Source organism: Triticum urartu, chromosome 7 (genome assembly GCF_003073215.2).
Source record: "Triticum urartu cultivar G1812 chromosome 7, Tu2.1, whole genome shotgun sequence".
In the NCBI taxonomy this organism is placed as follows: Eukaryota; Viridiplantae; Streptophyta; class Magnoliopsida; order Poales; family Poaceae; genus Triticum; species Triticum urartu.
Genome location: NC_053028.1, coordinates 213,792,571 through 213,807,047, shown reverse-complemented (window position 1 = coordinate 213,807,047; position 14,477 = coordinate 213,792,571).

Here is a 14,477-nt window from a genome sequence, read left to right as displayed (position 1 = left end):
TTCCGACCTACTGACTGACCTTGCTGAAACCTTTGCTAACCTCAGGGGATACGATATCAAGCTCAATCCATCAAAGTGCACATTCGGAGTTCCAGGTGGAAAGTTACTTGGTTTTCTCGTTTCCGAACGAGGAATCGATGCCAATCCCGAGAAAGTTGGCACCATACTCCGGATGAAGCGCCCTATGCGTGTACACGATGTCCAGAAACTTACAGGTTGCTTGGCTGCTCTAAGTCGATTCATTTCTCGTCTTGGTGAAAAGGCGTTGCCTCTTTACCGACTGATGAAGAAGTCTGACAAGTTCGAGTGGACTCCAGAAGCTGACGCAGCGTTTGTAGATCTCAAAGCTCTGCTCTCCACCCAGCTGGTGCTTGCTGCCCCAATCAGTAAAGAGCCTCTGCTGCTGTACATTGCGGCCACGGGACAAGTTGTTAGTACAGTACTCACGGTCGAGCGGGAAGAAGAAGGAAAGGCCTTCAGAGTTCAGCGCCCAGTATATTATGTGTCTGAAGTTTTGACCCCTTCGAAGCAAAGATATCCCCAGTACCAGAAGCTTGTATATGGGATCTACATGACCACGAAGAAGGTTGCACACTACTTCTCTGACCATTCCATTACAGTCGTCAGCGACGCTCCACTGTTAGAGATCTTGCACAACAGAGATGCAACTGGTCGAGTGGCTAAGTGGGCGATTGAACTCCTCCCCCTAGCTATCAAGTTTGAAGCAAAGAAGGCTATCAAGTCCCAAGCAATTGCAGATTTCATCGCCGAGTGGATTGAACGGCAACTCCTGACTCAAGTTCACTCGGAGCACTGGACCATGTTCTTCGATGGATCTAAGATGCTGAATGGTTCTGGTGCTGGGGTAGTATTGGTCTTCCCCCGAGGAGATAAGCTCAGATACGTTCTCCAGATTCACTTCGATTCCTCCAACAATGAAGCAGAATATGAAGCACTCTTGTACGGGATGCGCATGGATATTTCACTCGGCGTCCGGCGCCTCATGGTCTACGGCGACTCAGATTTGGTGGTTAATCAGGTGATGAAGGAGTGGGACGTCAGAAGCCCAGCTATGATTGGCTACTGCAACGCAGTAAGAAAGCTAGAAAAGAAATTCGAGGGGTTAGAGCTTCATCACATCCCCCGACTGAAAAATCAAGCAGCAGATGATCTGGCGAAGATAGGCTCCAAGAGAGAAGCCATTCCCAGCAATATGTTTTTGGAGCACATCCGCTCGCCGTCAGTCTAGGAGGATCCCTTCGCAGAAGAAGCCCCGCAACCGAAAAGTGCCACAGATCCGACTGAAGTCGAAATTCCTGCTGTGGTCGACCTAGTCATGGAGGTCTTGGCTATCACTCCTGACTGGACGGTACCATACATCGCGTATATCTTGAGGAAAGAACTCCCGGAGGACGAGGAAGAGGCTCGATAGATCGTCCGCCGATCCAAGGCATTCACAGTCATAAAGGGACAGTTGTATAGGGAAAGCGCGACTGGAATCGGTCAAAAATGCATAACACTAGAAGAGGGTCAGATGATCCTTAATGATATCCACTCAGGGACCTGTGGTCACCATGCGTCCTCTCGGACCATTGTGGCTAAAGCATATCGAGCAGGATTTTACTGGCCAAGAGCAAATGAGATGGCAAAAGAGATAGTCGACAAGTGTGGAGGTTGCCAGTTCTACTCCAACATGTCACACAAGCCTGCATCAGCCCTGAAGACCATTCCACTCGTCTGGCCCTTTGCTGTCTGGGGACTAGACATGGTCGGTCCACTAAGAACAGGCAGGAGCGGATTCACGCATGTGCTTGTGGCAGTCGACAAGTTCACCAAATGGATTGAAGCCAAGCCTATCAAGAATCTTGATGCTTGCACTACTATCAGTTTCGTCAGAGGGCTGACGTTCAGATATGGGGTCCCGCATAGCATCATCACCGACAATGGGTCAAACTTCGATTCAGACAAGTTCAGAGCTTTTTGCGCCTCTCAAGGCACGCGAGTCGACTACGCGTCGGTCGCGCATCCTCAGTCGAATGGACAAGCTGAAAGAGCAAATGGTCTGATTCTCAAAGGATTGAAGCCTCGATTGATGCTGATCTCAAGCACGCAGGAGGCGCTTGGGTCGACGAACTTCCGTTGGTTTTGTGGGGGCTGAGGACCACCCCGAACCGATCGACCGGAGGAACGCCATTTTTTCTGGTTTACGGAGCCGAAGCCGTCCTGCCGAGTGATCTACTTCACAACGCCCCCAGAGTCGAGCTTTATAACGAAGACGAAGCAGAGCAAGCCCGGCAAGACGCAGTCGACCTCCTAGAGGAGGAGAGGGAAATGGCTATGATCAGATCAACCATCTATCAGCAAGACTTGCGTCGATTCCATGCCAGAAATGTGAAGAGCCGAGCCTTCCAGGAAGGAGATTTGGTCCTCCGAGTGGATCAACAGAAACCACACAAACCTGCTCCTACTTGGGAAGGCCCCTTCATCGTCACCAGAGTCCTCCACAATGGAGCATATCACCTCTACAATGTTGATCACCAGATCGACGAGCCACGAGCTTGGAATGCGGAACTACTCCGCCCCTTTTACACTTGAGTTCTCCCTTGGACGAGATGTAATAAGAAAAAATTTCTGCAGTTCATTTTTACCAAAGACAAGAGCGTCCCAATAATTGCTGTCACTCTTGCTTGCATACGAAATCCCCCAGTGGTGACTTAGCTGCGAATCCGTTTCGCCTAAGTTTGAAAAATCCTACCGAGTGGAGAGAAATCCTCCCACTCGGGGGCTTAGCTGCAGTCCAGTACTCGCCTAAGTTCTCTCACTTAGAGGCTTAGCTGCAGTCAGGCACTCGCCTAAGTTTGAAAAAATCCTACCGAGTGGAGAGCAATCCTCCCACTCGGGGGCTTAGCTGCAGTCCAGTACTCGCCTAAGTTCTCTCACTCGGGGGCTTAGCTGCAGCCCAGCGCTCGCCTAAGTATTTAAAAATCCTACCAAGTGGAGAGCAAACCTCCCACTCGGGGGCTTAGCTGTAGCCCAGCGCTCGCCTAAGTGTTTAAAAATCCTACCGAGTGGAGAGCAAACCTCCCACTCGGGGGCTTAGCTGCAGCCCAACGCTCGCCTAAGTGTTTAAAAATCCTATTGAGTGGAGAGCAAACCTCCCACTCGGAGGCTTAGCTGCAGCCCAGTGCTCGCCTAAGTGTTTAAAAATCCTACCGAGTGGAGAGCAAACCTCCCACTCGGGGGCTTAGCTGGAGCCCAGCGCTCGCCTAAGTGTTTAAAAATCCTACCGAGTGGGGAGCAAACCTCCCACTCGGAGGCTTAGCTGCAGCCCAGTGCTCGCCTAAGTGTTTAAAAATCCTACCAAGTGGAGAGCAAACCTCCCACTCGGGGGCTTAGCTGCAGCCCAGCGCTCGCCTAAGTGTTTAAAAATCCTACCGAGTGGAGAGCAAACCTCTCACTCGGAGGCTTAGCTGCAGCCCAGTGCTCGCCTAAGTACAAGACACAACCCAATCCGCGAGTCGACTGCTACCTTCCCCTTCGGAGCTGCGCCGCAAATACAAGGTTATTCCGAGTGAAGATCAAGATCCACTCGACGAATCAAACCATGAAGATATTCAACGAGAAATCAAGATCAGATAAAGCCTAAAAGGTCCCAGACCTCAGATCAAAGTACTCAAGCCCTCGGCTCGGCGGAGTTTAACGGTTACAAATCCACTCGACATTCCGAGGCAAATTTAAAGTGAAGCATAAAAGTTTTTTCATTCCTCAGGAGGAGGACTGGAAGGGGCGTCGAACTCGTCCAAGTCGATCCCGTCTGCAATACGAGTGGCAGCAGCAATAAAAGTCTCCATGAAGTCCTGAAAGTTGCGCTTCCTGGTATTGGCAACTTGGATGACGGCCAGCTTTTCTTCTCGCGGCTCCTTGCAATGGACGCGGACCAGAGACAGAGCGACATTAGCACCACATCTAGCAGAAGATTTCTTCCATTCCGCCACTCGACCCGGGACTTCATTCATTCAGACCATCAGGGACTCGAGGTCGTTCTGAAGCGTCGTTCCGGGCCAGAGTGATGTGTCGATCCGCGACATCGCAACCTTCAGCCGAGCAAGATAATCAACAACGCTGGTAACACGAGACTCCAGTCGGAGCACGTTCATAGCAGCCTCGTCCTTCACAAGAGAATTGGCGGGATCCAAGCCTGGCTCCACTCGACTGGTTTCCTCTTTGAAGCTCTGGCAGAATTCTGCAAACACGATTCAAGAATAAGACAGTGGTCGTACGCGGGCTCGGCAACTACAAGACAGCCGGGTTGGAATAATTACCTTCGAGCATGACGAACAGCTTCTTGGCGAGTCCACCGAGATAAGCCTCCAGATCTTTTACCTTCCCCGCCAGCTCACCCGCCTTGTCATGTAGAGCCATCTTTTCTTTCTTCAGTCGACTGGCATCTCGATTAGCTGTCTCGAGAGCAGTTTTCAGTCTGGAGTTCTCCTGTTCAAGAGTTCCGACCGAAGCCAGCTTCTCTTCTGCGAGCTTCGTTTTGCTCGAGGCCTCCTTCTGTGCCTCTGCAAGGTCTTGATCCTTCTTCTTCAAAGCTTCCTCCAGTTTATCTGCGACGCGTTGAGTGGAACCAACATCAAGAATGGACAAGAAAGAAAAGCCACACGTTAAGAATGGAGAACCTCACCAGCCATACCTTTTGCTTCTTCTTGCGCCTTCTTCAAATTCTCCTGAGCAAGCTTCAAGTTAAGGTTGAGCTGGATCTGCTGATTCTCCAACTCAGTATAGCGAGCTACAAGTTCGCAAGATTTCTGTAAAAAGAAAAATCAGTCGACAGACGTCCAAGATAAGTGGCTTCCGAGTAACTAAGAGACAATGATGACGTTTCTAAGACCACAGCCGAATCAAAAACATTCGACAGTAGTCTCGGGGACTACACCGAGTGGGTGCACTCAGCGTGCCCCCACTGGTTCGACCAAAAAAAACAAAGAGAAAAAGTCGACTGCCCGCAGTCGACCGGATACAGTTCCACTCGACCTGGCCCGACCAAACCGAGTGAAGAAATACAGCTACAGCAACACAATGTAAAGACTACAGTCGACTGCCAGCAGTCCACCGTAGTATCGGGGACTACACCCAGTGGGTGCACCTAGCGTGCCCCCACTCGTCCAAGGATTGGCAGACACTCCCAGTGGGTGTACAGATACAGATACAAAAGATCTTCGGAAAAGAGACTCTTCAAACAGCATATCATAACAGACCAAGTGTTGAGTCGACTGACCTGGACGTTGCTCTGAAGAGCCGAACTCGCGTCATAGGCTGCTTGGCTGGCCTCCCGAGCCATCTTCACTTGCTCCATCATGATCCCCGCCTGGCGTATAGCCTCCTTTGCAGCAGCCGCTTGGTCCTCAGGGACGGGGTACGCAGCAAAAAGCGAAGGTGGATCCGTAGTCGACGCCGAAGGCCGCACGCTCGTCAGAGGAATGGCGAAAGTCACAGAAGCCCGAGTGGTGTCACCACCATCCCGAGCCATGGCCTCAGACGCAGGAGCAGGTTGGGGGGTCTTGTCAGCCGACGATCTCTTGTTCCTCCTCATTCTCAGCGGTTCGTTGTCGTCGTCGTCATCCGGAAGGTCGATAACATGAGGAGGGGCTGCAAGAGAAACATTCAATCGACCAGAGTTGCAATAAATGATCAGTCGACTCAAAGCAGAACGTCAGTAATCGTACCAGGGTTGGAGGTAACAGCATCCTCCATCTCTTGGTCGTCGTCCTTGGCAGAGACCTCAGAAGTAGCAGCGCTGCAAATCTCGAAAGTCAGTCAGTTGGCTCAATGAATCGACCAAGGATCTGTCCATGGTCGACGAAGGAAAACAAGTTTTATTATTACCCGAAAATGGTAGGGACAGCTATCTTCATCTTGGGCAGAGCCTTGGGCGGCTTGGACAGCATCGTGCGTGGGTGCTTGGGAACCTTCCCAGTCGGCGTAGGAGAAGAGGTCCGAGGGCGTTTCGACAACTGCCCAACAGAAGCAGTCGCCTTGCCACGTTCCCGCGCTGGGTCGTGTGTGTGTGCTTGGACCGCCCCTCTAGGCGAGGGGGTTCGACCTCCTCCTCCTCCTCTTCGCTGGAGTCGACGTTGTCGTCTCCCTCTCCTTCACCGTCGGACTCCCACTCGCCTTGGTCGTCCCCACTCTCACCTCCGCTCGCCTCCCCTTCCTCAGTTGGCTCCTGAGCCCCGTTGGGCGTCGAGTACATCTCGGCGGTCGCCTGGAAAGCAATAGACAAGACGAAAGTCAATCGACCAACTCAAAGAAGACCAATGCAGAAAACAAGATTTCAGTCGGGAGCATAAAGACATACATGGTCCACTTCATATGAGTTGTCGAGTGGAGTTACCCTCCTGGCTCCTCGGGGGTTGTCTTTGTTCCCCGTGATGCTCGACAGCCACCCCTCCAGCATCTCATCGGTGACCTCCTCCGGGTGGATCCGAGTGGTGTCATCGAGACCCGAGTACAACCACATCGGGTGGTCACGGGCCTGGAGCGGTTGGATGCGCCTCTGGAGGAAGACCTCCAGCAGGTCCATCCCAGTCACACCCTCACGGACAAGCTCGACCACTCGACCGGCCAACACTTTGACTTGGTCCCTTTCCTCCGGCGTCACTTTCAGAGAAGCGGGTTTTTCAGCTCGGTCGAGGGAGAAAGGAGGAAGACCAGTCGACTGTCCTGGGGTCGCCTGGTCCTGACAGTAGAACCAGGTCGCCTGCCAACCACGGACCGACTCCGGGAAAGTAATGGATGGAAAACAGCTCTCCCCCCTCGTCTGGATCGCCAAGCCCCCGCACAACTGGATCACATGCGTCCTCTCGTCACTCGACTTGGCCTTCTTGACCGATTGAGAACGGCAGGTAAAGATGTGCTTGAAAAGTCCCCAATGGGGGCGGCAACCCAAGAAAGCCTCACACATGGAAATGAAAGAGGCGAGGTATACAATGGAGTTGGGAGTAAAGTGGTGGAGCTGCGCTCCGAAGAAGTTCAAGAAGCTCCGGAAAAAAGGATGGGGCGGCAGAGAAAACCCTCGGTCGATGTGGGTGGCTAGGAGCACGCACTCACCGTCGTGGGGTTGAGGTTCGATCTCTCCCCCCGGAAGACGCGCGGCTTCGTGGGGAATGACCCCCCCCCCCTCGACCATGTCGTCGAGATCCTCTTGCCGGAGCACCGACGGCATCCAGTCGCCCTGGATCCAACCTTTGGGCAGAGCGATCCTAGAGGAAGATCCGCCCCGAGCAGACCTCTTCCCTTTCCCCGCCGCCGCCGCCTTCTTCGCGCGCTCCAGAGCAGTCGTCTTGCCCTTCACCATCGTCGCCAGCAAAATCTCGAACGGGCTTGCGGCGCTAGGTGAGAACGGAGGTGGCGGAAGGACTTGCGAAGGGAGAGAGGAAGAACAAAGTAGAAGGGAGCGCACTGTTTGGAAACCCCGAGCCGGCAACTTATAAGGGGCCACTTCCGAGTGGCTGACTGGTAGGCCCAGGCTATCCAGTCAAATCCCGCAGTAGACGCGTGCACAGTACGTGGCGAAAAAGGCGACGCAGGGATCTAGGAGCTTCCGCTTTATCGCTTCCGATTACTATGGCCGCTCCCGTCCCGCGCGCTTCCCAAAATCCGAATCCTGGGACATTCGCGGGCCACAGAACAACTTGTCAAAACAGGAGACCCCGATCGCGCCGGTGCTCAGTATGTCACAAGTAAAGAAATTCACTCGACGATAGGCCTGGAATGGATCAAGGCGACTGAAAGAGGTTGATAACGTCATCCGTGACGATTGGCCCAAAACGAGGCACTCGTGTAGCCCAAAGGACCAGTCGGGAAGATCCCCAACTCTTTCCCCACTCTAACCTCGATCCATTCGGGGGCTAATGATGAAACTATGTACCTAGGGTAGGGGCACAGACCCGTCCAAAGAGCCCTACCCAAGGACATCCCTAGAAGAAGTCACCTTTCAATCGACTTGAAGGTATCTCACTCGACGGGTTCAAGACACTCGACCAAGAAGCTACCACTCGACCATGAAGCTAGCCACTCGACCGCCAGGAGATCTAAAGTCACTCCGCAGGCAAACGGACGGCTATTAAGTAGTCTTTATGGTCATTGTAGCACTCTATTAGGGGCGTTACCAGTAATGCCCAACCTTAAATGTACCTTAAACCCTGCATTACTAAGGGCAGGAGAGGGCCGACAAACTCTATATAAGCCACCCCCCCTCCTTAGTATGAAGGGTTCGCACCCCTGTTATTCACACGCCAGTAATCCAGTCGACCGCCTCCGGGCACCGAGACGTAGGGCTGTTACTTCCTCCGCGAAGGGCCTGAACTCGTACATCTTGGTGTGTTTACAACTTCCCAATAGCTGAGATCTAGCCTCTCCATACATACCCCCCTACATCACTGTCAGAGTTAGAACCACGACAGGTGGAAAAAAGATTTGAGTGGAAAGCAACTTGGGAAGGCTAGAGATCAAGATTCATATGGTAGGAATGGAATATCTTGGCCTCAACACATGAGTAGGTGGTTCTCTCTCAGAAAATGTGTATTGGAAGTGTGGGTATGTTCTGATGGCTCTCTCCACGAATGAAGAGTGGGTGGAGGGGTATATATAGCCTCCACACAAAAACTAACCGTTACACACAATTTACCAATCTCGGTGAGACCGAATTGAAAAACTCGGTCGGACCGATTTAGCAAACCTAGTGACCGTTAGGGTTTTCGGTGGGACTGAGATGCAACTCGGTAGGACCGATATGGTTAGGGTTAGGGCATAACGTAATCTCGGTGTGACTGATTACACAAACTCGGTGAGACCGATTTTGGTAATGAGCTAACCAGAGAGTTGGTCAGGTAAACTTGGTGGGACCGATCGCTCATTTCGATGGGACCGAAATGTCACAAAAGGAAAACAAAGAGTTTACATTGCAATCTCGGTGGGAACGATCGCTCATCTCGGTAGGACCAAAATGTTACGAAGGGAAACAGAGAGATTACAACCCCATCTCGGTGTGACCGAAATCCCTATCGGTGAGACCGATTTGCCTAGGGTTTGTGGTAGTGGCTATGACATCTGAACTCGGTGGCGCCGGATAGAAAGAATCGGTGGGGCCGAGTTTGACTTTGGGTTTAGGTCATATGTGGATGTGGGAAGGTAGTTGAGGGTTTTGGAGCATATCACTAAGCACTATGAAGCAAGCAAGTCATTAAGCAACACCTCATCCCTCCTTGATAGTATTGGCTTTTCCTATAGACTCAATGTGATCTTGGATCACTAAAATATAAAATGTAGAGTCTTGAGCTTTGAGCTTGAGCCAATCTTTTTGTCCTTAGTATTTTGAGGGGTCCATTTTCCTCATCCATGCCATGCCATTCATTGAGCTTTTCCTGAAATATTAATCTTGGAATAATGTTAGCTCAGTGAGCTATATGTTGTTAGGAATTACCAAAGCCACCTAGGGATAGTTGCACTTTCAATCTCCCCCTTTTTGGTAATTAATGACAACATATAGATCAAAGCTTCGACAAATGATAATAAGAGTGAAAAACATTGTCGCTTTGAGAAGTATGTGAAAAGCAAGAGCTCCCCCTAAATTTGTGCATAGTTTATGATTTGCTTTGGACTGCAAATGCACAGAGAGTTAGGCTCATGGGTTACTCTTCCATGTCACATACATCTTGGTGGAGCGCTCAAAATGATAATAATTAAATACATGCACTCATGACCAAGCAAAGTGAATGATCATATAGGGATAAAAAGATAATGTCATCCAACAAGCATTAATGTAGCATATGATCAAACACATGATCATCCAAGTATCACGCAGGCAGAAAGTATCTCAAACAACCAAAGCAAATAAAGTTAAACCACCAAAGCAAGAGAGAATAAAAAGCAACGCTCTCTCTCGAAGCCTATGATCTATACATTTTTCTCCCCCTTTGGCAACAAGTTACCAAAAAGTTCCTAGAAAATGCATAGCACTAAATCGTCTCTCAGGCTTGGTCTTCAGGTGGTGGTGTCTGGATAACTCCAAGAACGAAGGCTTCAGTCGAAGTAGATGGAGCTGATGGAGTAGGTGCTAGAGCTGGTGGCACTGAAGCTGTAGCTGGTGCAGATGAAGTGGCTCTGGTGTCTGGAACAGGCACTGCAGCAGATCTCTGAGCTCTAGGCACTCTGGCAAATGCATCAGTGGTTGTCTTGCCCTTCCTCTCCTGCATATCATCCTGAAGTTGCTCCACAACAGACTGGATCTCAGTTACCTTCACATTCAAGTCATAGAACTTCTGCTATACGATCCTTTCCAAGCTCTCCTGGTTTTGAGTCAGGGTGGCCAGCCCTTTCTCAATCCTCAGAGTGGATGCAATCAGGTAGCCAAGCTGATCTTGCTTGCTCTTCAGAAGATACTAAGATGCTTCTTCAGTAGTTGGCATCCTTGCAGCCTTTTCATCCTTTGCCTTCTCCTTCTTGGCTTGTGCGTGCACAGAAGATGGTTCATCCTCATTCATAACCATAGTGTTGTCCTCAAAGTCTGGATAGATAGGCATGTGCTCCTTGTCCAACAAGTATGTGCCAGTGCCCATCTTGGAGTTAATCAGCTCCTGGATCTGTGGGGCATACCCACAACTCCTCTTCTGATCTGCAGCTGTCCTCTTGATAGTTTCAACTATAAGGCTCATGACTTTGAACTTCTGTGGGACATCAAAGATGTGAAGCAAGTTAATTGCATGGCCTCTGATCATCTTGTGATCACCTAACTTTGGCAAGAGAGTGTGCCTGAGGATCCAGTTGATAGTAGGCAGTCCTGACAGCAGGTAATGTACAGATCCAAACTTGTGTGTCTCAAGAGCAGCATCTGGGATCTCCTTGTACATGTGTGCCATGGAGTTGTGATCCTTCTTCTTGTTGGCATAGACATCCAAGTCATCTTCACTCTCTTTTGGGGCATTGATCAACTTCGCCCATTCAGCAACCGTGGACTGGTACCTCGTACCTTCAGACATCCAGACAATCCTTCCATCTGGGTAGAAGTGAGCTGTGGAGTAGAACTGCATGATGAGCTCATCATTCCATTTTGTGAGCTTTTGAGCCACAAACTCATCAACTCCACAAGCCTTGAAACTGTCATACACACCTGGATAATGTCATTCTCCCTAATGTACTCCCAGTCGACCCATCTCATGTCACACACTATGGGCTTCTTGTCAAGCAAGATGGTATCATAGAAGTCCTGTTGTTCCTTTGTATGGAACCTGTAGTCCACAATAGTCCTTCTCCTGGTGGCGTATGGATCAGACTCTCTCCATAGCCTTAGACCTGAGTCCTTCCTGATCTTCATGTTCTCTGCAACTGGATGAGCATCATTGGGATCTGGAATTTTTGGATTCAGCTTCCTCAAGACATGTGACTCATCATCATCTTCTTCCATTTCAGCTTCAGGCACCAGGGCCTTGTTCTTCTCCTCAGTAGGGATGTTCCTGGTGCTCCTCTTTGGTTTTGGCTTTGGAGCTGGAACAGCAGCCTTAGGAGCAGTCTTAGGCTTAGCTGGAACAGCCCCTGCCCTGATGGCATCACCCATGAGCTTCTGAGCTTTGGGTGCTGGTGGAGCATCTTCTTCCTCTTCCTATTCAGAATCTCTCATGATTGAGGATCTCCCAAGCACTCTGGCAGTGGTCTTCTTGACCCTCTCTTTCCTCTTCTTCTCTGCCACAACCTGCTCTTTGGGTGCTGATCCCAAAGTCTCTTGAGTAGATGCTCTGAACTTAGACATTGGAGCTCTCTTGGCAGGAACCTTTTGCTTCATGCTTGGCTTGGTGGCAGCAGATGTGCCATATTCCTTCTTCAGGAATTTCCTCTTTGAGGTGGTTTCCTCTTCCTCAGCCACATAGTCCTCATCCTCTGACTCTGAGGTTCTTTTCTTGCTGGCCCTGGTGGCAGGTTTGGGTAAGTTTCTTGGGGTGCTCCTGCTACCATCATCTGAGCTGCTAGAGGGACCAGTGCCCTCACTCAAGTGAACCTGCTCCTCTGACTTGTTCTGGCTATCACTCTGATCAGACATATTGCAAACACTAACAGCAGACCCTGTGAATAGATATAGATGAGATAGAGTGGATGAGCATCACAAAATGCAGAGGTTTTTGCAAAAGAATGAGTCAAAAACTTAGTTTTAGTTTTCCACAGAAAGCATTTCGGATCAACCGATTTGTAAACTCGGTGATACCGAAGCAGCTGTTGGAACCTAAACTAGTGAACTCGGTCAGACCGAGTCACAGTTCGGTGGCACCGAGACTGCTAGGGTTTCACAAAGTCATGAACTCGGTCACACCGATTTGCAATTCTCGGTCAGACCGAGAATCACATGTGCAATGGCCTGAGCCGAATCGGTGGTACCGAGTTCCACAACTCGGTGGGTCCGAGATGGTTTTGGCAGAAACCTAACCCTAATTTCTCAATTCATGACTAAACTACGAAGTGTTTTGACTGGATAAGAATTATCTCAATTGTGGCAAGATACATGGCGAACACAATGTGCTAGGAATCAGATAGGGATAGCACAGTGATCGAGTTCATACCCTAGTTCGGCGATGAACTCGCTACGGCGGCAACGGCGGGGATGATTCCCGTTGACGGCGGCGGAGACCAGCGACAGGAGGCGGATGGCGACGAGGAGGACGATCCGGAGACCCTGGAGGCAGAGCGGGCTAAGCGCGGGTCGAGGAGGTTCGGAAAGTTTTCCAAAATTTGACCCGTGGATATATATAGCCCGACCCTGTCGGTGTGACCGAGTGGAACAACTCGGTGGCACCGAGATTCATAACTGCAAGCAGTTAATGAAACTCGGTGTGACCGAAAAGTTCGAATCGGTTGCACCGAGGTTGAAAACCTAGATCGACTTAGTGATCTCTGTATGACCGAAATGGGTGAATCGGTCAGACCAAAACGCCCAAAGAAGTTTTGGAAGTTTAAGTCTATGACGAATCGGGGACTCCGAGTACTCCTCACACAGAGTGGTTCGAATCTGACTTGATCAAATTTTGTGATGCAGCATGAATAGAGTTTGAGACGAGAAAAGCATAGATAGCTAGAGAAGGTTCTTAGGCATTCTTGTCCATCCACTTGGCCAAAATAAAAAGGAAACCAATCAATCAAAACAACAAGTGGATGTCCTCGAATGAGTAAATTATGCAACCAACATGCTCACACAATAAAATGGCAAATGAAATATGTGTCAAAGCATGCACAAACAATTCTAGCATCTATCAAGCAATTGGCGATGACTAGGTCACCTATATATGAGTATATTGACTTAGGAGTCAAATGAGAACATTTGATCATAGGTCATACTCATCGTTTAAGCACAAGTGGGGTTACCACTTTTACATAAAGCGTTGTCGTGTTCACACCATTAGAGTTGCTTTAACTCAATTGTTAGAGTAAAGCTCCCCCTAGATGTGAGATCCCCCCTAAGAGGGATGAACTAACCTTTGGTTTTGTCGATGATGACTTCATGTAGGTGTCGAAGATGTGGATGCTCTAAGTTGATGTAGATCATTCAGAGCTATCCTTTGGAGTGAGTTGCACTTTCAATACCTACATGGGTTAGTCCAACAAGGAACAAACAAGGATATCCATAGACATAGAGTGATGCACACACAAGATGATGTCTATGAAAGCTTTAGGTTACCTTGTCCCTTGTCTTACCAACAAGAGGGTTTGTGACTCCTTGAACTAGTGCAAGATGTGGAAGTTGATTGCACTTGTTCTTGCCAAAATGATAAGAGTGAAGTATGTTGGCGGAGTCACCCTCAAGAACTCTCTAGTTCTTCTTCTTCGGGATCCACACCATCTTGATGGGAATCCTCGGAGTTGTAGTTGTACTTGATGAAGTGGAAATTGATGTAGTCTTGGGAACCCACTTGACCAAGGCCTTAGGAGCTTCTTCAAATGCATCAATTTCCTCTTGAAGCTTGTCCTTGCCTTTTTGCTTGTGGTCATGTGGTGGAAGATCATCTTGAGCTTGTGTCCCTTTGGAAGAAGTAGGGTCATACTTCTCTTGTTGAGGAACAAACTTCATCTTGGGGTATTGATCTTCTTCCCACTCAACTCCATTGGCATTGAACTTTTGTTCAAAACCAATACCTTGATTCTTCCGGTGCCTTCCTTGCTTGCGTACAATTTCCTCGAATTGCTTACTCCCGGCAAGGCTCTTGTAAACACCTTTCTCTATAATTCCCTTCAATAAGCTATTTTATTGCTCAAGTGTAACTTGGCTAAGAGAATCATTAGTGGGATGTAGAGAACTACTATAAGTAACAACATTGGATTTAGCATGATCATTGTTACTACTAGAAGAAGAATCTTTCTTGTTCTTGTTACTAGACTTGACTTGAGGCATGTAAGTGGATAAGAGTAAACGCTTGGCAATGTAAGAAGAACTT